General features: G+C 43.6%; 1 non-coding gene across 1 annotated transcript; it reads left to right on the top strand.

The window, feature by feature from the left end:
* Window positions 1-104: 104 nt before the first annotated feature.
* LOC116216723 lies at window positions 105-217 on the top strand. Its single transcript, XR_004160040.1, has one exon. It is a non-coding gene; the product is annotated as a U6atac minor spliceosomal RNA (small nuclear RNA).
* Window positions 218-22,921: the final 22,704 nt, after the last annotated feature.

The raw sequence follows: 22,921 nt of genomic DNA, 5'->3' as shown, positions 1-22,921 counted from the left end.
CCTACCACAGCCTCTTCTCTAATCATTAGAAGACATCCCGGAGAGCTGGAAAATGTGAATTTCAAGCTCTTCAGAAGGGAATTAAGTCTGTCTCCCCAGTAATTTGGGGATATGAAACAAGAGCAGAACAGCACTTCTCTTGATAAGGATGGAAGAAATCTTAATGGACTTAATCATATTAAGATTGTCACTTACTTTGAGATTTCTAATGTATATACTGGGAAGACTGCTGCAACCACCAAGCTGTAGTGTAAAAACATATGACCAGAACTACTGTCATCACTGTTACTCCGGGAGAAGAAGAAAAAAGCAGGGACATCAATATCATGTGGAATCCAAGAAGGAAAATGAGGGAAGGGCAGAGAGGACATCATTTTAGTTTCCAGATCTCTATTTACTTTTGATGTGGGATAGAAGTCACACTTGTCTGACCTGCAAACACTGAAATGCTGGTAAGCACATGTAGTAATAGAATTTTAAGAGTGCTTAAATAGGATTTTTTGATGTTAAGAGTTGAAGTACCTATTGAACACAGGTATTTGCAGAGTTAAGCAGCAGTTAAGTTCTCAAAATTGCAATTTAGGGTGCAGGCACCAGAGCTCTATCAGCTCCTAACCTAAGCATAGACAGACAGGCATTATTTGGATTTAGCTCAATTCATGCAATATTTCCTAAATTTTTTTCATCTTTGCTTTAGTTCCATCAGTGGTAAGAGAAGCAGAAACTCCTGAAGGTAAGTTGGTAAGTTATTGCAACTGAGCTGTCTTGTAACTATTCTGCTATCACGACATAAGGGGAAGACGAAGTTCAGCTTTTGCCGTCATTCCAACTAGCTACTACTGTAAACCTCTGCTGAAACTTTTGCCAAATCTAAGTTTTTAAACATGGAAGTTCAAAGACATTTGAAAAAGTAACTGAAGTTGATTTCCCTCAGAATTGAAAAACAGAGGCTAGTTTCTTCTCTGCCTGAAAGCAAGAAGGATAAAAATCAGGTGCCATAATTCTTTCTTATTAGATTTTCTGCCCAGTTTTACAGCCTCCTACTGTTAAGGAGGGGTGCTGTTAGAACAGAAACTTGGAAAGGTAAATATTTTTCTGAATTTCATTTTTAAAATGCTTAAGGAGCACCACCTCAAATAGGAAAGATGCTGGGTACAGCTGAAACCAGTCAAAGACGTGAAACAAAACAGCCCCGTTTGTTGTGAGCGGTGGAGCAGAGACTGAAAGCTTTGTGATTTCAGAAGAGAAACTTAACCATCAGCACATCGTGACATTTCTGGTGTGATGCATTATGATGTGTGGGTGGATTGCCATGCCACATGTTGTTATTTCAATGCATTATCATCATCAGGGCTCTCTGAAGCATTGCTGTGTTTCAGCAGAACATCATTATCTTCTGCAGCAGCTTCAGCTCAGCAAATCCTACCAGGTTCACAGATAATCAGCACATTAAAAAAAAAAATCCAACTTTGCCTAAATTTGCATCTTAGCGTTTCAGAAAACTAGATAACTGGAAGTAATTTCAAAGCAAATGATTTCAAAATATAGTTTACATACACATGCATACGGGAACCTTGATTCTCATTTCAGTCATTTCAGGGAAGGGAAACATGCCTCGTTACTTTTGCAAACAATCATGCAGTTTCAATTTCAGACAATAATTGTAATTAAAGAATATACTAGAGAGGATTGTAATGCACAATTTGATTCCAAAAAGACAGAACTTTTAAATAATGAATTATGAATTCTAACTCCTGCCTACCTTTTGGGCACAAAGAATGATCCCACTGCAATTTTTTTTCAAGAACAGATGAAAATAATAGGATTAGCTTATGAAAAAATACATCTGATCTTGAAAATACCCTGGTAAATACCAGCTATTCCTTCCAAACACAAAGCTTTGAACTAGCACTGATGGAAATCATAACACAGAAGCTTTCCCAACTACACTGAAACTACAGGGCATATAATCCACAAGTTAGTTGAATTCAAAAGTCCATGTCCTGGAACTGTGCTGAGATTATTTCGCAAGTGTGAAGGACCTCTGTGTTCCTATTACCAGGAAATAGTTAATATTCTTTCCCACTGGGGCCCATACACACCTGCACAACTGTGGTGTGTGGTTTCTTCTTGCAGCTGCATCTGTGACTCTGCTGCTGCCTGTGTAGAGGTTTTAAAGCGTAAGTGGAGAGTTCACGAGACTGCCCTTCGGTGGTACTGCAGCCTGAAGGGCTGCTGCAGAAGCAGTGTAACTGCTGAAGTAGCTTCAGCAAAGTTTTGTTCCTAATTGCATATACTACATCCCATCTTTCTTCGGAAACATTAAAGCATATTGGACAACACTAAATAATAATTTATCCTCACAGTATCATTTCAGAGTCTCTGCCTGCTATTATCTGCTTTTGGGGGGGATTTTTTGTTTGGTTGGTTGGTTGTTTTTTTTCTTCCAGAGGAAGAATGAAGCTGTGAAGCCTTTAATAACTGTTTCCCTAAGGGTCACTAAGAGCAGGCCTGTGGTGGAGCCAGATATGCAGTGCAATGCAAAACTTTCCCTGTATGTTGGCTGCTCAATCACTGCTGCTCCTGTAGTTTGCCATCTGAACCCTTTATGCAAGAAGACAACTATTTTTGTCCCAACTGTTAAGAAACCATGGTTCACAATATCTGCTCCTTCTCAGGAATGAGAAGATTACCAGGGTCAGCAGTCAGAATAGAGAGTTATCAGTTAGCCTGGGGCTGTGGGAGCTGCGATTAGGATCATCTGCTATTAACCTCAGGTGCATGCTCTGGATGCAGTGAGAGAAGCTCAACTCAGCTCTGCATTCAGGATCTGTCTGGTGTAAGGATGATGTATGGGAGGCAAGAGATTGAGTTCACTGATTCTACAAGGCTATATGATTTAGGAGAGCTGTAGGGTTGTTTTACTATAATCCAGTCGTGTGATCCCCTGAAGGCTCATATACCACCAAAGGATGATCAGAGCCAAAGAAAGGCTTGTCCTATTCACTCCTTATTTGCACCTTTCCTTCCCCCAGCATAATATCCCTGGTCTGGTCACGGAATGACAACCAGTTCATGAGCCAAATCACCAGCCTTTGGGCTGACAGATTTTTCTCCTCCAGGCAACATTTTTAAGCCAAAGATTTCAGAGTAAATCATACTTTTCAGAAAATGTGCACTGTTATGTTTAGTTTACAGCTTTCTGGAAAAAAACAGTAGGAGGAAAATGAGTGTGTACATGCCACACCTTATCACGTGAGGCAAGCAGACACATACAGCTACGACAAAAATTACTGCATGCAATTGTTGGTGCACTGTGTCACAGGAGCTTTGGTGTTTACACATTAAGCTGCTCATTTCACACAAAAAGATAGTGGGGCAAGAGACCTGTCAGTGGAAAGAGATGCTGGCTGTGTTTTCCTTGTGTTCCTTTCAGTGTAAGAATTCTCTAACAATAACTGTATTTTGGTTTAAAAAAAAAAACAAACAACAACAACAAAAAAAACCCACTAGTAATAAAAGAACCCAAACAAACAAAATAACAACCTCAGCATAAATCGCCAAGGTTTTTCTTTCTTTTGAAGACTTGATTTCACACACACACACACACACACACCTTTTCTTGGCTTTATTTAACCTAAAATAAAAGTCCCTTGAGTTCTTTTGTGAATGAGAAAAATCCTATCCCTCTGCTGCACAGCAAGTGGCCCTGTTTATTTGTTATGGATGAACAAAAGTTTGAGGAAAGATTCATGGGAAATGTCTTATTATTGCCACAGACCTATGCCTTGGTAAGAAACCCATCAAGACGATACACCTACAAACACATAGATAACAGGTGTCCTCTGCTCCCAAACAACCTGCTCCCAAAGAAAACAAGGCATTTTCTCACAATAATGAGATGCAATGGAGATTTTGAAAGTCCTGCTCAGACTCTTAATACTCACAGTCAACCCCCCTGCTCAGCAGCATTCCTCCACCCTGCCTACACCATTTGAATGGCCAGACCACACTGCAGCAAGCTTAATTTGGACAAAAGAAAAACAGGGAACAAGGCTTCATAGTCACCTGCCCTTTATCACAGCCAGTACTCAAACATTACAGCTTCCTTTACAGAAATGAAAAGCCCACCTCCAAATTTTTGTTCTGGTATCTGGCACCTTTGAGGAGAGCAGGTTTATCATTCAGCCAACAGCTATTCCAGACAAGTCACTATGCTGTTAAAAATATTTTACTTTTTATAGCTTAACGCACAGAAACTCAATGTTCCCACAACTCTCCTGCAAACAAATACACCCAGCAGGACACAAGAGAATTAGATGGTTTTTTATGTGTTTTTTTTTTTTTCCCCCATTCTCTACGTTTATTCCATCCCTGCTCCATTTTAGGCTGAAGACAACAACTTCAGCAGGAAAAACCTTTTTACCTCTAATGTGGCCCACCTAGATTCAACATCTGTTAGTAGCTAGCCTGAATGGTGATTAAAATAAATAAATAAATACATAAATAAAAATTGCCCAGCTATTGTCTCAAATCATGGTTGGAGATATCCAGGTTGGACACCTACCTCTGTGAGAGGTCTCATAGCTGTGAGCAATGGGAGAAAAGCGGTGCCTTCCTCTGCGCTTCTGCAAGACTTGAGGCTAATGCTGCCAGTTGGCTAATGAGGCTGCTCCCTGCCTCTGCCCAGTTCTGTGGTTCCCTGCCCCAGGGAGAAGAAGCGGCTGTCCCTGCACAGTCCCTGCAGGCTCACTGCTCACGGGCTTGAGACTCCGGGCCCAGCTGAGCTCTGCAGGGCAGCTCTGCCTTCCTCTCATGTGCTGGTAGCCTGGTCATCCCATACTTGCTCCCTGTACCTCACAGGTGCCGCTTTTCATCTGTGCCCGATGCATTTCAAATCTGATATTAAATGCAATGAAGCCATTTGCCTCTGGCTGTACTGAAGAAATTCATCCTATTACCAGTAACACCAAATAAGGAAATAAAAGACATTGCTTAGTTTGCACAACCTTTTATTTTCCTCCCTAGAACTATTTTTAGTTAAACAATTTTTGTGCCAAAAGAGCTCTGTCTGTGTCCAGAGCTGCCCTGGTCATCGGCACTGTTACCAGGGACTTGAGCTTTATGGCCCTCATAACTGCAGAGGGCGAAAGGTCGAGCCGTGGAGCCTTTGTGTCAGCTCTACATTTCTCTTTAAACACATGTGAGAGACAAAGCTCCCCTGAGACCCCATGGAAACTGCCTCCGGGGGCGGGGAGAGGGTGAGAGAGCACTGGCCTGGCAGATAAAAGCAACATCAAAAGGAACGGGGAGCAGCTGTCCATCTGGAGATGCAAACTTTTTTCTTCTGTTTCGGAGAAAGAGACTGTCTTAAAGGATAGTCTCAAAAAATTTTGCATGGATGGAAAAAAAAAAAAAAAACAACTCACAAGGGGAGGGCAGAAAAGCCCCCACAGCAAACAGAAGGAGGTGCTGCTTGGCAAAAATCCCAGGCTGAATCATTTAAATCACTTTTAGTGCCTCCAAATGCAACTCGCTGCCTCTGTTTATAGAGTCAGAGTGAGAGACCTGAAGAGAATACATTTCCCAAAGCAACATCTGAGCTCGGGAATGAATCAAAACCAACTTCATATGCTGCAAACCCCCTTCCTTCTGACAAAGCTTTTGTTCTGTTGCTGGGTTTGTCCTAAGCCTACATCTCCACAAGAAAAAACCCACAGCCTGATCACCAGATAGCTGATGGTGTTTACGATAGGGCATGTTTCACTGCAGACTCTCCAGTATACCTGATAATCAATAATAAACACTCCACATAAAGATATCTGTTGACCAGCAGATCAATGTAAGCAAGTCCTTCCATTTTCAAACTGATGAATTCCACTACTTTACCGTTGGTTTTACAGACACAAAAAAACTCTTGTCCCTGCCTGTAACTATAAAAATAGTTACTCAAACACAAAACAAAACTGCACTGCAAGTAAAATTCAGCAGCAAATTCTAGTCTGCATTATAAAGAGGAGCAACAGGACGTCCCGCTCCTGCCTCCTCTGAGATCTCTCATCACACCTACTTGCACTTGAAGGTACTTTAAAAGATGCTGCCAGTATATTCCACCTTTCACTATAGATTGAAAGTATTTTTTCAAAAAGGTGTATAGAAACTAAGAGAGTCTAATTCTAATTTTTTATAAATCCAGTTATGTTCGAATTATGAATCTGAAAATTTTTAATTATTTTAATACCAGAGGTTAGGCCAGGCTGCAGCTACAGACTGCAGCTTTAAAATTTTCTTCATTACACAAAGATATTGCAAATGGCTTGTAACACATTTATCCATCCTATAAGATTCCTAACGTGAAAATACATGTTAGGCGGTGCTAGATTACTGCACATAAGGAACTAGCACTGTATCTGTGGGGAGGCCCAGAGAGGTGAGGCCCTCCGTCATTATGGGCATGAAGCCCTTTGCAGAGGCTCTGCTCCTTCCTTCTACCACCCGGGGCCCAGTGCGTGGGCACCCCCATGCCATCCCCACTTACAGAGGTGAAGTGTGTGGCTGGAGCTGGTTTTGGCTTCAGTCTCCGTCATGTTCTGTAGTTCAGTTTGGGTCAATGCCCATTAAACTCAAGACATGAGAAGGGATGGATACCACAATGCTGCATATCTTCCAGATGCAGAAAGGCAACCACAGCACTGCATCTCTGGCCAGATATGCTTCCTTTCTTTCCAAAACATAGGTACAAGCTGTTGACAGGGGCAAGTATCTGACTGATCAGGCCGGCAGCCCGCTCTGCAACGGCAGACCCTCACACCACGGTTGCCTGACTGCTTGACAGAGTGCTGCTCTGCAGCATCTGCTCCGATCCCTACATTTTGTACACCAAGCACAAGGCCGGTGCATGCATTCCCAGCTACTCTGATTCCCATCTCATGCCTCCCTGCTGCGAGGATAATAAATTCCTCACACACGCGTGCAGTGCGCAGTGAGGCTGCGCATCCGGGGCGGCAGATCGGCAAGTCCCCGATGAAGCGAGCTGTGCTGGCTGGCAGGTGGCCAGGCCACCATGGCCTCCTGCCACAACCCCTACCTCTCATAGTACCGGTCTGCCAGACAAATCCCCGCCTTCCGTGACAGGCCACTGTGTTGTCTCACGTACTCAAAAAGAGTTGAGAGGTCTGCCTCATCAGTGAGAACCCCTGTATGGTCCCCTTTGCTGTCTCTACTCTGCATCAGGATTTAGAGAGCCCGGTATGTGAGTTTCCTTGTGGTTTTAGGCCAGGTCTTAGGCCAGAATGTCACAGATTACATCTGAGCATTCTTAACCTCCTCCTCATTTTGGTAGGTGGTTCTCTCTGTGGTTCTCTCCCTGCTCCCCACGTGTAGCAAAGCACACCACCCAGAACAAGCCAGCATCCATACCTACTGGGATTCTGCTGCCTCGTCAAACATTGGCATCAAAAATCAGTGAAACAGTCATCACTGGCTGGCCCCAAAGCCTTTTATCTGAAAGCTGAATTGTGTGCTAGTCCCCAGGTGTCAAACTGCTACTTCCAGCCCAACTTTGTTGATATGTCCCTTGTCCCACAGTGGGAACAGGCATAGAGCCACTGCTACCAAGCATTCAGACTCCCAGTCCCACAAGTTCTCAAGTTGGCTCTGATGGCTTTGGTAAGGAACAAAGAGATATTTTTTCCCCAGCACTGAGTTATCCTCCATAAACCACAGATTCAGATTGTGGTGAAGACTGGAACTACCCATACATCTAACGGTTTCAGCCATGTGCTCTTTTTCCACACATAAATATCTCCAGTTGGATTTTTGGGGATTTTTTTCTTTTTGACTTTATAGATTTTTCATGTTTTTCCAAGGCCCATCACGATAAAAGCCCCCTGCTGCAGATCTGAATCTCAGACAGGTGCCCAGGAATCACTCTGGAGTGCACGGGAAAGGCAATATCCCAACTTGTACTATCGTTCACGTGCACTGTGTTAAAAAAGCCACATTAAAAAAGCCCAATGCACAGGTCTTCTGTGTATGTACTGCCTTCTTTATCTATATACTGCTGTATCTAAAATACAAACAACAACTGTGCAGGGCGCTTGCAGTATATCTGGTACTTCCTGGAAACACCAGACTAATCCTGTGCATGTTATACTATGCACTTACACTACATCTGTTCGAAAAATCTTGGACAGAAATTGTGGAGCCTTAGAGTAGAATTTGCTGCAAATGTCTTATAGCTTCCTTGGTATACTGGTAGTGTCATCCTATGTGTGGTAACAGGTCACAGCTAGAAGCTAGTACTGGAGTGATCCCTGATCCTTTGTGATCATCTTCCATCTGTATCTAGGCTAGAAGCTTTTAACATTGCTCACTGCTGTTTTGGCCACTTCTGCTTGCATGGTGCATGCAATACTGTGGCTATTCATCATGACCCCATATACAAGAATTGCACCCCACAACTCCTGTGGCTTAGATGGAATTATTCCACAGGTAGTCAAATAAATTTTTGATCAGAATCTGACCATTATTTTAACTGCATGTATCCCTTGACCAATATCAAGTATGCTTCATCTTCTACAAAACTTTAAAATGCTCTGTGCACTGCTATAATGAATGCAGCCCAAGAACTGTTCTGATCAGCCGAACCTCAGGCTGAATTTGTGGATACAAGGTTTTTTTCTGATGGCTGGGCCGCCACTGAGCCACATGCCTCTGCTGGATATCCATGTGAGTCTGAATCTTACCCTTTTTAGCAACTTTATTTAAATATGTTAAAATAAAAAAAAAAACACACCACTTGCAAAAACAACTGAAAAAAAAATCCTTGCAAACTTAAGGGTAACTTTAAAACATCAGAATACTAATTTGTTTTTAAAAGTCCCACCAGACCATGCAGAGACTCTGAAGAAAAGTCCCAGAGGAGCATAATGGACTGAAAAGAAAGCCTTATAGTTTGTTTCTTTCTTACTCTTTCCTCACTAGCCACTGCATATGCTCTGCAGAATTTGAAAGACCTTGAGGAAGATTTTTTGGTGTTGCTTCTACGTAATGAAAGTGCTAATGTTAATTTGGCACCCTCATCAAGCATGTAAGGCCTACTACACAGCCTCTAGAAACCCTTTTCCTGATTCTTTGTTTTGTTTTGTTCGAGCTCTGCCTGTAATGAAGGGGTTACTGTCTCGTACAATATAACAGTGGGGCTGACTTGGCTGGAACAGACATTAACTTCCACAGTAAATCTGGCAGGAGCTGGTAATTACAGAAAAAGCAGCCAGGGGTCATGGCCAGCCAATGCTCTGGAGTAACAGAGCAGAAAATCAAAACAGAGGGGGAAGGGAAATCATATTCATCATAGTCTTAGGGCTGAGGTCGGTCTCCTCCAAACTATCAGGAGCCTGTCGTCAATTGTTATGTTTAGAAGGAGCCTCTGGAAGATGAGGTAATAATAATGTTAAACATTAACTTGTTAGTGCTCCTGCTGCACTGGAAATTCACCTCCACCCCAGCACAGCTGGGAAGGGAGTGCACTCAGCCAGAGAACACAGTTCTCTGATTGTACTCCTACAATTGTCCCTTTTCTGTCAGATTTCTAATGCTAACACAGGACCCAAAGGTTCCTGCTTCACCTGTCCTGCGCTCTCTCCCCTAGTCCTGCACTATTTCAAAATCCCCCACTTGCAGCATTTCGGCATCCGCTTTTGCCCCTGCAGCCACTGCAGAGCACAGCAATGGTGAGGGCCTCTGCCTGCCCCTCAGCGCACATGCAGCTCCCCAGCACCCTGGCAGAGGCTTGCACATGAAGAAGGAGCAAGCATCAAGTACATGCATGGCTTACTGGTAAAGCCAGGGAAAAGAGAAGGCTGTGGTTGCGTTACAGGGTCCCATAGCAATTCTGAGGTTTGGACTCTAGTGTTTCTCCTTATAGTCCGGTTGAAATGAGCACCTGCAATATGGCTGTGCCTGAGAGCAACTTAATGATACCTGAGAGTCCATCCATGAACAAGTGAGGAAGTATGGGAAGGGTTATAAAAAACAGGGCAACTTACATATGAAATAGTTATTTTTCTTTGCCCCTGGAATGGAGCACTTCAGCATTCATTTGGTTCTCAGCTTGGGCTCTCACATGCACACAGACCCTCACTCTGCCCTGCTGAGAAACTCTGTCTCTTGACACAGTTGCCTGGATTAAACTGACAACATCTTACTGCAGAAACAAAGGGGGGGAAATGGACTTTTATTCCTGTCTGTGACCTAACTTGGCACATAACTGCTTAGAGCTATCTGTCCTCACCTAGTCCTTCTGTAAAATGGGCAGATAAAACTATTTTGAAGATATGCTGAGGCTTACATAGTCCACAGTAACAGAACACTGCTGACATCTTCAGAAGAAGAGAGCTGCGAAAATGGGAAACTGAACCACCAGGAGCAATATAAAAGAAGCCTAGGTCTATACATAGAGAAAGGGAATTAACCGATTCAGGTTCAGCTGGCCTCTGGAAGGTGTCATCAGCATAGGCAGCCTGCCTGGCATCTCCTCACACAAGTTATTCTGCAAGTAGTGCTGGCTTTGCAGCCATCCCATAGGCAGTAGGCAGGGTAGTGAATCACGCACCTGTTAGCTGGCAGAACAAAACAAAATGTAAATTACAGCCTTTACAGTTGCACACTGTTTTACACATGCTTGCTGTACCTCATATTTGTATTTATAAAAACTTATAAAAATAAATATATAAATATAAATATATATTAAAATATATTATATATATATTATAATATATGTTTTATATATTTAAAAAATATATCAATTTCAGACATGTTTTATCCACAGAGTTACAGCAGATGTGATCTAGTTACCAGGACATAACTTATGATGAGGAGATGGGGGAGAGGTTGCCTTTGTGCTGATAGTCACAGTGGGTGATAACCACATTGTGGCCTTGCCCACGATTCACTTGCGCATCCAGGCTGCTCAGTGGGCTCTGGTTCAGCCCACAGAAGGGCACCCGAGGGACAGGGCTAGGCCAGGCCATGGCACTCATGCAACAGTTCTCTGAGCTGCAGCCTGTACTGCTCACCTATAGCATGAATCTCCAGGCTGGTACTGGGCCTTGGTGGGCTTGGCAGAGGCCAGTCAGCAGCAGAGCTGGTGGGCACATGCTGGAGGTACTCACCTGGGCAGGGCTCATCCCATGTGGCATTAGTAGGCGTTCTCTGCTGGGATTCAGCATCTGCAGGATAAAAGTCACCTCCCTGCAGAGGGCCAAACCAAATGCCACTTGAACTTTATCAAAACATAAAACGTAAGGACACGCAAAAATAATAGTCTGGGAATCTTCAGATGATGTGGGAACAATTCTTACTTTAAATATAAATACAATTTTCTCTAACCTCAGTGTCATGATTCAGCATTTCTAAAGTAAATAATTTATAATAACAAAAGCAAGAAACTAACGGGTTTGTGTGGGATCAAGGTAAAAACAAGTTTTGCAATGTGAGGGAGATGAAAGGTAGATTATCATGGAAACAGGACATCTTGATCCCACCACTAGGGAAAAGCTGAATCCTCCACCACAAAACCCCGTCTGAGTCATTGTTTAATGAACTGAGCATTGCACAGAAACTCAGCTCTGAGCTCTTTTCTTTTCAGATAATAAAAACAATGCTGATATTTTTATATTGAGTTAATGGTCTTGAAGAAGAACCACAAAATAGTACTTCACTGTACAAACTCCTCCTAAAGAGTAGAAGTAAATCTGAAGAGTAAAAAAAGATTCTGGATGTACTGTTTTTGTAACATCCCAAACCTCTCCGTTCCTTCCCACACTAGCACCTAAACCCACTTGTGTGCTTGTTGGGAATTATTACAAGGTCTCTTCTCAAGGTTTGGAGTTTTGCTGTACAATTCAAATAAAAGCAGAAGCCGTTCTGCTCTCTCCTTGTGTTTGCCAGCTCCACTGACACTGAAGAAGAGAATGCCAACATAGCTTAAATCTCAGCAGACCTTTACAGAGCTGGCTCAGTGCTTCCATCCACATTTTACAGCTGGAGAAACACGTTCAAAGCAGGACCTTGACAATACCAGTGTGCTTTTACAAAACTAATTCAGCTGCCTTGGATTTAGAAAGATGAGCCCTGGCATAGGCACATCTCCATTTCTGGCAACAGAGTCCCAAAGACAGCTTAAAGACTCCCTGCCTATAGCCATCTCCCAGCAGCACTAACACTGCTGCTCCAGTATTACTAAGATGGGATTTTTACAAAAGTTTTGTATGGGTGGGGAGAGCTTAAAGCAATTTGCCCAGTATCAGAACCAGGAAAGGTAGCTAAATCTCTGGCTCTCTGCACTTAAGGATGTGTGTAGACAATTGGGCTGGGAGCTTGTCATCACCTCTTATGAGGAAAGTGAAAGGGGGAGGCCTCTTGGAGAGCATTAGTGCTTTTATTGCAGAGAGATATTACCAAAGATTGCACAGTGGAACATGTTCCAGAATCAGGAGGGAACTCAACCCTAAATCTTTTGATTCTTTTTGCAGCTGGAAACATGTCACAGCAGGATCCACTGCAGGTTCTAGTGGTGGAAAACAATGGAGATAAATGGTACAAGATTTTTCTCATATAAAAAAGTACTTTTTGTCTCTAACATGAAATTGTTTTTAAACCAAGTCTCTCCCTAACGCTAGGAAAATGACCACAACAGGTTGAGAGATTAGAAGCGGTATGTGAAATAAAAGGGAATTCAATAGTCAGTTAAAGAGATGTTGATAAAAATTACACTTCACTACCACTTTACTGCTTTAAAACCCATTTTCTTATATTTCCCTGAGCTTTTCTCTGACACAGATTTCCTTACTCGGACAGCAATATTTTGGATACCTGCAACTCTAAAATTCAGTGAGGAGCAGTCTGAGAGCTCGACTCCCTCACCTTGAACCTCCTTGGATGTGGTCAGGGCGTAGCCAACCACTGATGTGTGAAAGCCAGCATTTGCTTGCTCACTCATTTGCTTTCAACCTCCACCCCCCATAGCCATTGAAATGTTGCTTTTGGCAAGAACTGGGGCACTGGGGAGGGACAATTACCACGAGCACTCATTGTTTGCAGAATGTTTTTCTTAATGCCTAAGGAAAAAAAAAAAGGGTCAGGTTGAAAGGTCATCGGACCTCTTTGTTTTCTTTGGAATGAGAGATTCAAACCCTTCAGAAAATGTTTTATTAGCTCTTCTGAATTTCACTTTCTGCAGAGGTTTTCTCTCCAGGCAATAGTAAGAGGCACCAGCAAGGAATGCCCATGCTCATCAAACTGAAGGTGATTTAAGGAGAAGAACAAAATCTGCTCCTTGACTAGTGGAAAGCAATTATTTGATTCAAATCTTGTTATGAAAGAAAAACCCTACTTATTTGCTGTGGAGGAAGTATTCTGAGAGTGAGCAAAAGGCTGCAAAGTCAATTTTACCTTACCTCTGTTCAGCATGATCTGAAATACTCGTCTGTTTGACCCAATGATCAGATTACCTACACAGGAGCGTTTATAGTCTCATTTGTAGATAACAAATGTTTACATGGCAAGTCTACACGAGGCTGCACTTGGCATTTCAGCCCCCAAGGAACACCGCTGGGTGACAAGAGCACAGCAGTGCCCAGAGGTAGCCGGGTGGTGGAAGTGGTGTGACAGCAGGCTGGTACTGAGCAGAGCAGAGCTCAGGCTATGCTTCTGTGACTCCATTTCTCTGTATGGAAAGACACAGAAAATGAGATTCCTCTCCATTGTAAAGGGCTTTCAAACTTACTGACAAAAGGCAGTATTCAGAGTTGAAAACTATTCTTGTTTTTCTCTGGGGGCATTCAGTTCAGGACAGGTTGGGGATTCAGCAGTAAATGAGGATGATAAATGCTTGTATTGCCACTTACTGTGACATACATGTAAAATGAAATATTTTATGCCCTTCTTATGGGTAACTTTACTGACCACTATATAACTGGTAAAGTGTATTTTTTTAACAATCCAGGTAGTTCTAGTCAGGATAATGGCACTAAGAAAACCTGCTTTCTTCCTGCTTTTCATTTCCAGTGCTGCAGTCATTGCAATGTAAAAGTCCCAGGCTCCAAACAAATGGCAGTTAGGGCCATCACAATGGTCCAGGGGCCCTCTGAGACTGAGTTCAGGCTGTCTATGAGTGAGAAGAGAGAGGTTTAGTGTATAGCCCCCTTCTTCAGAAGACACTGAAAAAAAGTAGTTATTCATTCATACTTCTCAAAATGCTTCACAGTGGGAGTAGTTATCATGTCCTCTTCCACTGAAACTCTAGTATTCAAGTGCTAGGCCAGTCTGATGCTGCTAACATGTTTACAGCTTATCATGAGGATGTTGGTTGCAAGCATAGGGAAGCCTGTGTATGGCAGTAAGCAGACCCGTGTCAGAGATCCAAAAAGCTGGTCTGACTGAACCAGTACATCTACAAAGCTTGGTGCCACACTACGTGAAGAAATTAGCTCAACTCTTAGAATCAGGACGGCTGTGTCAGCTGGGCATCCATGCTGGAGTTAGCCCAGCTGATAAACCTTCTAACTGAAACTGTTGAAATGCTCTTCCAGTGTGGTTACCACATTTCCAAGCTGCAGAGTGGTGGCTCTTCTGTTCTGGGGGAGAGCTCAGGTGTTGCTGCATCATAGTCCATAGAAGCAATGTAGCCACAATTTTTTTTGTATGTGAGAACTGGGGGATGACTTTACCAGCTGTCCACAGTCCCCTCCTGTTTACACCTCCTTCACTAATGCGTCTGGGTGACAGCCTATGCCCAGTTTAGGAAGAGAGTAGCTTAGCGATGGCTCTCTACAGGCATCAGCTCCCTCCCAGTGCAAGACATGAGAAGGGCTTTTCTTTCTCTGCAGACATCCTGCCTTTGGACACAACCCTCAGCTCAGAACCAAGTCCAAATAAAGCTTTTCTTTACAGAAGCAAATCTGTCTCCTTTGCCCAAAATATCACTGCCCAGCTGCCTGCCCAGGCTGTCCTCTTGGCAGTACTACCAAGTCCTGTCTGACCCAACGATACCAGAGTCTCTGTAGGTTGGTAGGACAGGGATGGAGCACAGTGATCCACCCAGACAAATGTTCTGGTTGACTGCTTGGTTTGAGATGACAGTTCTGATTCCACACAGCAAATCTATGGGTTGCAAACCAGAGTGGTGTGAGTTTGGGGGACAGGCACCCCATGTGAATACGAGTTGCAAAAACACAGCCCTGACCCTCTCTGCAGGCAGGGTGACCAACGCCCTGGCAGCACGGTGAGCACATTTACTCTGTTACCTAATCTCCAGCTGTGGGCCCTGCGTCGTGCCAAGTCTCCTTTGGCTCTGTCTAGTAATAATCGTTTCTGGAGGGCCGCCAGGGGCCCGCTGCCAGTTCCAGTCACACTCTGCTAATGCGAGAGGCAGAGTTTATTAATTCATCGCCAAGACCCATTGTCTGGGACGCTGCCTGGCTGTTTATTTACTCCAATATGGTCTGTATTTACTCAGACAGAGCAAGCGAGGGGACTTTGTTTAACTTTGTAAGACCTTCTGCTGGAGGAGACATGTGACCTTATGCAGAACTTCAGATAAATGCTCAGAGCTTGGGAAGGTACTTTTTTTTTTAAAGTGTGGCCTCAAATAACACCGGTAGCCAGTATTGACAAACTGTAGCAAAGTGTAATAAAGGAAAGGAAAACATAATAGAATTCTCATCTGAAATACTTCTGCAAGTGTTCTGAAGATAAAAGCAGAAAAACAAGCGCGTGCCCTAGAACCGAGGACACCAGACACAGACCTGCGGCAAGGGGAAGGGCTTTGCCCGGAGAGAGGGACAAGTCGAGACATGTCGGCCTCGGGCCAGTCCCCGCCTCCCCGGGCCGCAGTGCCTGCAACGGGCGGTGCGTGGCCCAGAGGGCCGCCCCAGAGGGCACGCGGCCCGGCCTGCCCGTAGGGCTGTGCGTGCGGTGGGGGAGGGCACGTGAGGGGACGGGCTGGAGCACCCAGCAGGCAGCATTCTGTGGGGAGATGTCTGTGGGCGTAATCCCCGGTGTGAGTTTCTGCTGGAGTAAAGGTGTCTTCTGCTAATGCAATTGCAGCTGAAGAGTAAATACTGTGTTTTCTTCCAACAGTAAAACCTGCTTAAGGACTTCCTGCCTTCTTGCCCTTGCTCTCACCTTTACACCGCACCTTCGTTTGTTGTGACGTTGTGCAGTGGATGGAAGTTTTGCAGGATCTCGCTATAAGGAAGAAAATAAAACGAATAAGCTTTTGTTCCGAAGCATGTGGTATTTGCTGTCCTGACTAAAGCTCCTTTATGAGCACGTACAGTTCGTAAGCTCTGTCCGAAGAAAGGCCTCTCTACTATCTAAATTCTACTATTTATTCTACTGTTTTCTTTAATGTGGTAGAAACTGTGCATGCATGTACATGTGTATGTGCACACATGTATATACAAACATACCATGCAGTGTGTATTTGTAGGGAATACCTTTGAGATCAGGAGCAGGGAAAATATGGCAGTCTGCACCGTGCATGCTCTTGTCTGGCTTGTTTTAAGTCAGATCCTCCGTGCTATTGTAACACAGTTTTGTATTTAATTTCCTGTGTTTGTAACTCAAGCCAACTTCCAGTGTTGCTTGTGTGAGTGTTTGTTTGGGTTTCTCTGAGGGCCTTTCTTTTGTTGGAAAGTGTGAGGATTTTAACATAGCTGTTAACACCGCACTAAAACGCCTGATCTTGTTTTCATTGGGGCAACTGCTACAACACCCTTCTGTTGGCAGCGGCTGGCGCCGATTCCTGCTTCCAGCCTCGGTGTGCTCCTGTCAGGAACACTACAGGGCCCTGGGGAGGCTTTGGGCCCACGCCGCACCAGCACCTGACCCACACATCTTCAGGGCAGCAGCAAGCTGGGATGTTGCAGGTGCATCTTCCTTCTGCAGCTCTAGAGGTTTTCTGGCCACATCCTGACACCATTTGCTTACTGTGAAGCTTCATGAGGGACTATGAAGAGAAAGACGCGACACCCACACGTGGGCTAGTGCCAAAATGGCAGAGGAGGACACATTGCCTCCTGCTGGTCTGGCTTTTCCAGGCTGTGAAAGGGGCAAGGCGCAGTGAAGGCTTGCTGACCTTGGGTCTGTGGCCTACTCTGTGTGTGGCACATCATCAGTCCTTCATCTGCAACTTCCCCAAACACCTGGACAAGAGCAGGTCAGTTCCTCGGAGGTGAGCACCTGGGCGAGGCAAAGCTCAGCCTTCTCTGTCACACCACACTGTCACCTGTGCTCATCCAGAGGGCTCATACCAGCACCTGCTGGTGCTGTCAGCAAAGGTCCTCATGTGTGTTTTTAGGACCTGCAGTCAAGATGAGTGAATCTTCTATGCTTTCAGGGCCCAGGGCTGGTATTCCCCAGTGGTTTATTTGGAGTAGCATGCGAATCCTAGTGGATGTGTAATCTCATGTTGACCATTGGGCCTCATTTGTGTATTTTATTAGTTAATTTTTAAACATTGACCTACAGCTCTGGATCCATTTTAAAATAATCCAAATTATAAATAAACAGACTGCCTAGCATGGTCTTGGAACAATAAATCAGGAGAAAAACAATTAAACACAACAGAAAAAAAATAGGCCTTGAGAGAAAACAGACACTGAAAGAAGAAAAGGCACACCAACATATATTCTAGAGGGAGAGGCAGAAATAGTACAAGACTGAAAGAAAAAGCAAGCAAGTTGATGAAACTTCATATGATTAAAAAAAAAAGAAAAGAAAAGAAAAAGAAGGATTGCATTCAGGCCATAAATAACGCAGCATTAGCACATACATCTCTGATAGGCTTAATTACAACCAATTCATCTCAATGAAAAATCAGTGCTGTGGGCAGCCTTCACTGCTCATGCCTGCTAACTGAGCATGTGTTGTTTGCTGCAGATAGTGGAAGGAAATGCAAGGATGGCTTTCCATGTGGCCATCTGATTTTTATGACCCCTGAGTTTGGTGACACAGGTGAAGGCATTTTGTTTTTCCCTCAGAAAACATGTTTAGTCGTGTAGTGAGCAATAGCAATTTGTTGCCATCGTGGCCCACTCACTCATGGACCTGAAAAGTCATTCTTTACGTACTGTTTGTTTACCCTGATATCATGTCCCAATGCTTCTTTTTCCAGAAGATGCAAGAAATCTTCTGCAATAATCTGTGACAAGGAAAGCTGTTTCTCAATTGCCAATAGCATGAGTTTGTTTTATGCTCTTCATATCACTTCCTTAATCTAACATTAAAAGTCAGTTCTCTTGCACAGAAGCATTGAGCTTCGTTTATTCACCCTTGGACTCGGTGGCAGTGAGTTCCACAGACTTCATATTAGTTACATGATGCATCTAACAAGGCATTGCTTGGATGCCAGCACACCACTGGGCCAGCAATGGAGTGCTGAAACTGGATTGCCACCAACAGCACTGAAGGGAGCAAAGCTGCCACTGTCCCTCCTGAGATACATGCACTCACTGCTGATGTGCAGATGCAACACCAAACTCCAGATCTTTTGCTAGACCAGTTGAGTCACCAAGCACACTCTTCATTTTCTATCTGATTTACCTAGCAGTACTGGCATTTTCAAAGCATCACTCTCTTTGTAAAAAAGCATGCAGGACTCACTTCTCTTGAACAAGACCAGGAGTTTGCTGCCACTGCAGTTCTGCAGTAAAACTTGCACTGCCTAGACCAGAAAGAGGCCTGGTGGTTGTTTTGGTCCTCAATCCACTAAACACTGTATCCTTCAATTTAAATGGGCTACAGCATCATGTCTTCCCTGTTTTCCATCACTTCCCCTCTCACAGGAGGAAAGGCTGATGCATCCAACTCTTCAGATACCCACAGTAGCTTCAGCACACCCTGTCCCAAAGCTCCACATTTGCACAAGGAGGTGGTTTGTATCTTCCTGGAGCACGTTCTGGGTACACCACGTAGCACATTGTCTTTGGTGAGGCCCTTCAAACAAATTATCCTTCCACTTCCTAGCACAACACATAGAGTTTGGCAAAAGCAGTGAGTATCACCCACATCTGCCCCATCTCCTGCATGCTCCAGAAAAATCCTTGAGGTGGTCTCAGGTGGTAGTTAGGAGGATGTATGTTCAGGACCAGTTTCCAGCTGTGCACAAGTTGTCCTTTGAATCACAGAGGCTTTCAGTAATGCTGGTCCCACAGCTGCACATGCTTAGCAGCATGTTCTTCTCTTCCTGACTAAATTTCCTAACCTTCCTCCATGGGCCTGTGGGTTTACCCAGACCACACTCATTCCTGTGCCTTCCAGCAGTGGAACCTCAGTGCCTTCACTCTGCAGTCAGAAGTTTCCACTCCACTTCCTACAAAGGAGGAACTTCTTCCCCTAAGCTTTGGCCAAACAAATCTTATCCCAGACTGTCCACATGTACAAACAATTTTTTCAGGAGGGCACTATGCTATTGTGTCAGACCACACCTGACAGGGATGTGAAGCAGTCAAGGGCAGCAAACAAAGTTATTTTCACATATCCTGGGCGCTTCATGAGACAACACTTCCAACCCCCTCCTGTTAGCAAGGGGATTCCCAGCGGAACAAAGACAGACAGCTTCAGGTTGCAGAATTTTAATTCAGGGCGGATGTGGTGCTTCAGGCTGGAGAAGATGCATCTCAGTGATAGAGACAGGACCACTAGGAACTAACTAGTCTGATTGCTCTGAATGCCAGGAACTGAATGGAAGCACCCAAACTTCTAAACTTGTAAGTATTCCAGCTGACCACCTTAAATCAGATGTGTTGAATTGTGTTAAATACCACTTGAAAAACACTTTGCCAGTTCCTCCTGTGTTGCTGTGAGCTGCGTGGTTTAGCTGGCTTTCCTAGAAGTTTAACAAACAGGATTGATAGGTGAAAACACTCAAGTATTTGCTTATGTGAAATCTGCAATTATGAGGCTACCAGAGCACTTGGCAAGCTGAGGGCCAAAACAAAGGATTAATCAGTGTGTACAGGGCATTTGTGATTGCTTCTTTCTGAGAAGTGGTGTCCTGCTTGTCTCAGCATAGTGCAGCATCGTGAAGCATAATACCCCAAAGCACAAATAATGACTATTTCCATCAAGGAAAAATCTCCAGTGCTGGTATTTGTGACAGATGGTGGAATTTGCTGCCCCTGAGCTCCACTATACAATGCATTTAGCACATGAAATAACTACAAAGGGAAGTTTGAAAGCCGAAGTAAATGTTCTTAGACACCCAAGTTATGCCTACACTGTGAGCTAGCAAGAGCTAGCTTTAATTACCTCACTCAGGTACTGATAATGTAGCACAGATTAGCTGCTCAAATATTTACAGTTTTCTTAGGCCAGCTTTCCATCCTATGCTGAGTCCTTCATTGCTACTGGTTAGACTGCCAGTTCTGGCAGACTCTGCGTAAACAAGCTACACTACACCACCTTCCTGAAGCAGAAATGTGTACACAGCCTTTCACCCCTAGATCGATGATTAGAATCTAATACACCATGGCATCAATTACAAAACTATCTGAAAGTCCCAAACTGCATGCCATGAAGCTCTTCCCATTATCAGTTTTCTCCCAGGTATACTCCAAAAGAACATGGGGTAAAATTTCTTGAGACAAACACCAGCCTTGTGGATAATGTGGTGCATCAGCCTTTGGCACGATGCTCCTGATGCCTTCCATGAGTGCAGTGCTTATGGCCAGCATGTTGTTTGCAGATGTATGTGCAGTCTAAGGGGTTGTGGATCCAACACCATCTGGCTGAATAAATAGCAAAAGTGCCTCTTTGGCTGGGGTCAGACAAGTGTCTCCCTAAGTCACACAAGAGTGGCATGGGAGAACACTGCTTGGGAAGCCATTTCAAAATCAGTATGTGCACCTGGGCTGTATGCCCAGGTGGATGCTGGATGTGCTCCCTATCCCAACACCCAACCTGGACAAGGGTACTGTGAGTAACAGACAGACAACACAGCTCTGCAGTGCGACAGCTGAAGAGGAAAAAACTCCTGCTTGAGCATTCAAAGACCAAACCAGAATAATAAATACTACCATAAAGGGCTGAACTAGGGACTCCAAGTACCTGTAACATGATAATGCTTGGAAATGAATCGCCTCTGGAAGCACTGAGTAAACAGGTCAGAAGGTTCAGTGACTTCACGCAGTAGAGAGAATAAAAATTTCACATTAAAGAATGAGGAGGAGCCAGATAGCTCTCCTTGCTGACAAATGAAGGCCAAAATGGCAGCACAAGCTTCAGGCTATTAAGGATTCAACACTGGCTTTTCACAGCAGCCTCTGAGCACCTGCTATTGCTTTGTTATCTCCTAGAGGAAAGGATCAGGGCTTATTTTCTGTTTCCAGCTACCTTTGCTGACTGCTGCCTCAGTCTTCTTGCACAGACAGCGAGAAGCAGTTATTTGCTGGGTCAGCTTTAGATCCCTGGCTTCTCTATGAATCTCTCACTGGGCTACTTCTATTCTCAAAGAGCCTTCTAAATAACATATACAGTTTCAAGCCAAAAGGGAATTATGCTGTCCAGGCAGCTGTGGTTTATTTGTGTCAAGGTGGGGGCACTAATGTGTATTTGGCCATTCGGAATCACAATTCTTTCAACGTCTTCTAAATCTCAGCTTCATCATTCCTACAGAAATAGTGTCTGGTAACTATTCCAGCAGCTTAACTATTAAACTGCTGGAATCGGTTTCTTCTTTCTCTGCCTTTGTGTATACATTTTTTCTCCTAACAGGTTAAAAAAAAGTTTGCACATAACTTCCCCACCTAGGATCAGTGTGGTAAAACTTACCATTTTCATGTGGTGAGGGGTTTTGATGTTAAAAAGTTGGGTGCAAAATCACTTCTTTGAAAACTGATGTTTCTAAGCTGCTATCATTTCTCCAACTAATATTTCCTTCTGCTCTCTAAATTTTCTTTCCTTAAAGCCTTCATTCTGTGGCCCTGCCAAGCTGTCTATATTTTCTTAAATTCTCATTTCCTTTGGCACTCGTTTCTTTCTTACAGTTACAGTAACTTAAAAAAAAAAAAAAAAGAAAGAAAGAAAGAAAGGCCATTTTGCACTGAGCCCAATTTCCAGGCTGTAATCTCCTTCTTTAATATTGCTTTACCACTTTCTGTATTCTCATGTTTCTGCTTGCTGCAGATTTACCTGCTAGGCTTGGAAACTATTAATTCACTTCATTTTCAGAGTTGTTCAAAAAGAACTAAAGAAGAAACATTCTGGTCTGACTCCCTTTATTAATTTCTCCTTTGTTCGTTACTGAGGGTATTCCCTCACTATCTATTCCCTCTTGCGCCTCACTCTGTTTTTCATAGCACCAGCATTTCTGTTTCTCTGTCTCTACTTCCTTACTGCCTCTCCCCAACATGAGCAGGGTACACGTGTATGTGTGTCATCAATGGTTAAGTCCAGTTCCTGAAATTGATGTTGAGCTTTCTGGAAGAACTGATTGCCTCTGAACACAGTGATGAATTAGATATTCAATGTACCATGCTAGATATGCTAGATACAAGAATGTTTTGTGGCTTAAGATTTTTCTGGGCTACATGAGTACTCTGTGCTTATCCTGGAAAGAAAAGAGCAGAAAAATAGTATTAGAAAAAAGCTGTGAAAGTACTACTCTTTTCTTATGGGGCATTAACACCATAAATCAGGTCAATGACCAAAGATTTAATTTATAACAGTATAAGGAGCATCATTTCCCTCCTTTTAGTCCTAGAAAGCTACATATAGAAAATACATTCTGTATCTTCACAATACAGTGAATAAATAAGTGCATTCTGGTCATTATTTACAGAGATAAGTGAGTCATCAAGATGTTATTGCCCAGACTTTCAAAACAAGTTCATGTTTTGCGCATTGAGTTCTCCAT

The sequence above is a fragment of the Meleagris gallopavo genome, chromosome 5, assembly GCF_000146605.3.
Source record: "Meleagris gallopavo isolate NT-WF06-2002-E0010 breed Aviagen turkey brand Nicholas breeding stock chromosome 5, Turkey_5.1, whole genome shotgun sequence".
NCBI lineage: Eukaryota > Metazoa > Chordata > Aves > Galliformes > Phasianidae > Meleagris > Meleagris gallopavo.
The sequence above is the reverse complement of the archived record's forward strand: the minus strand, read 5'-3'. Positions and strand labels throughout refer to the sequence as shown.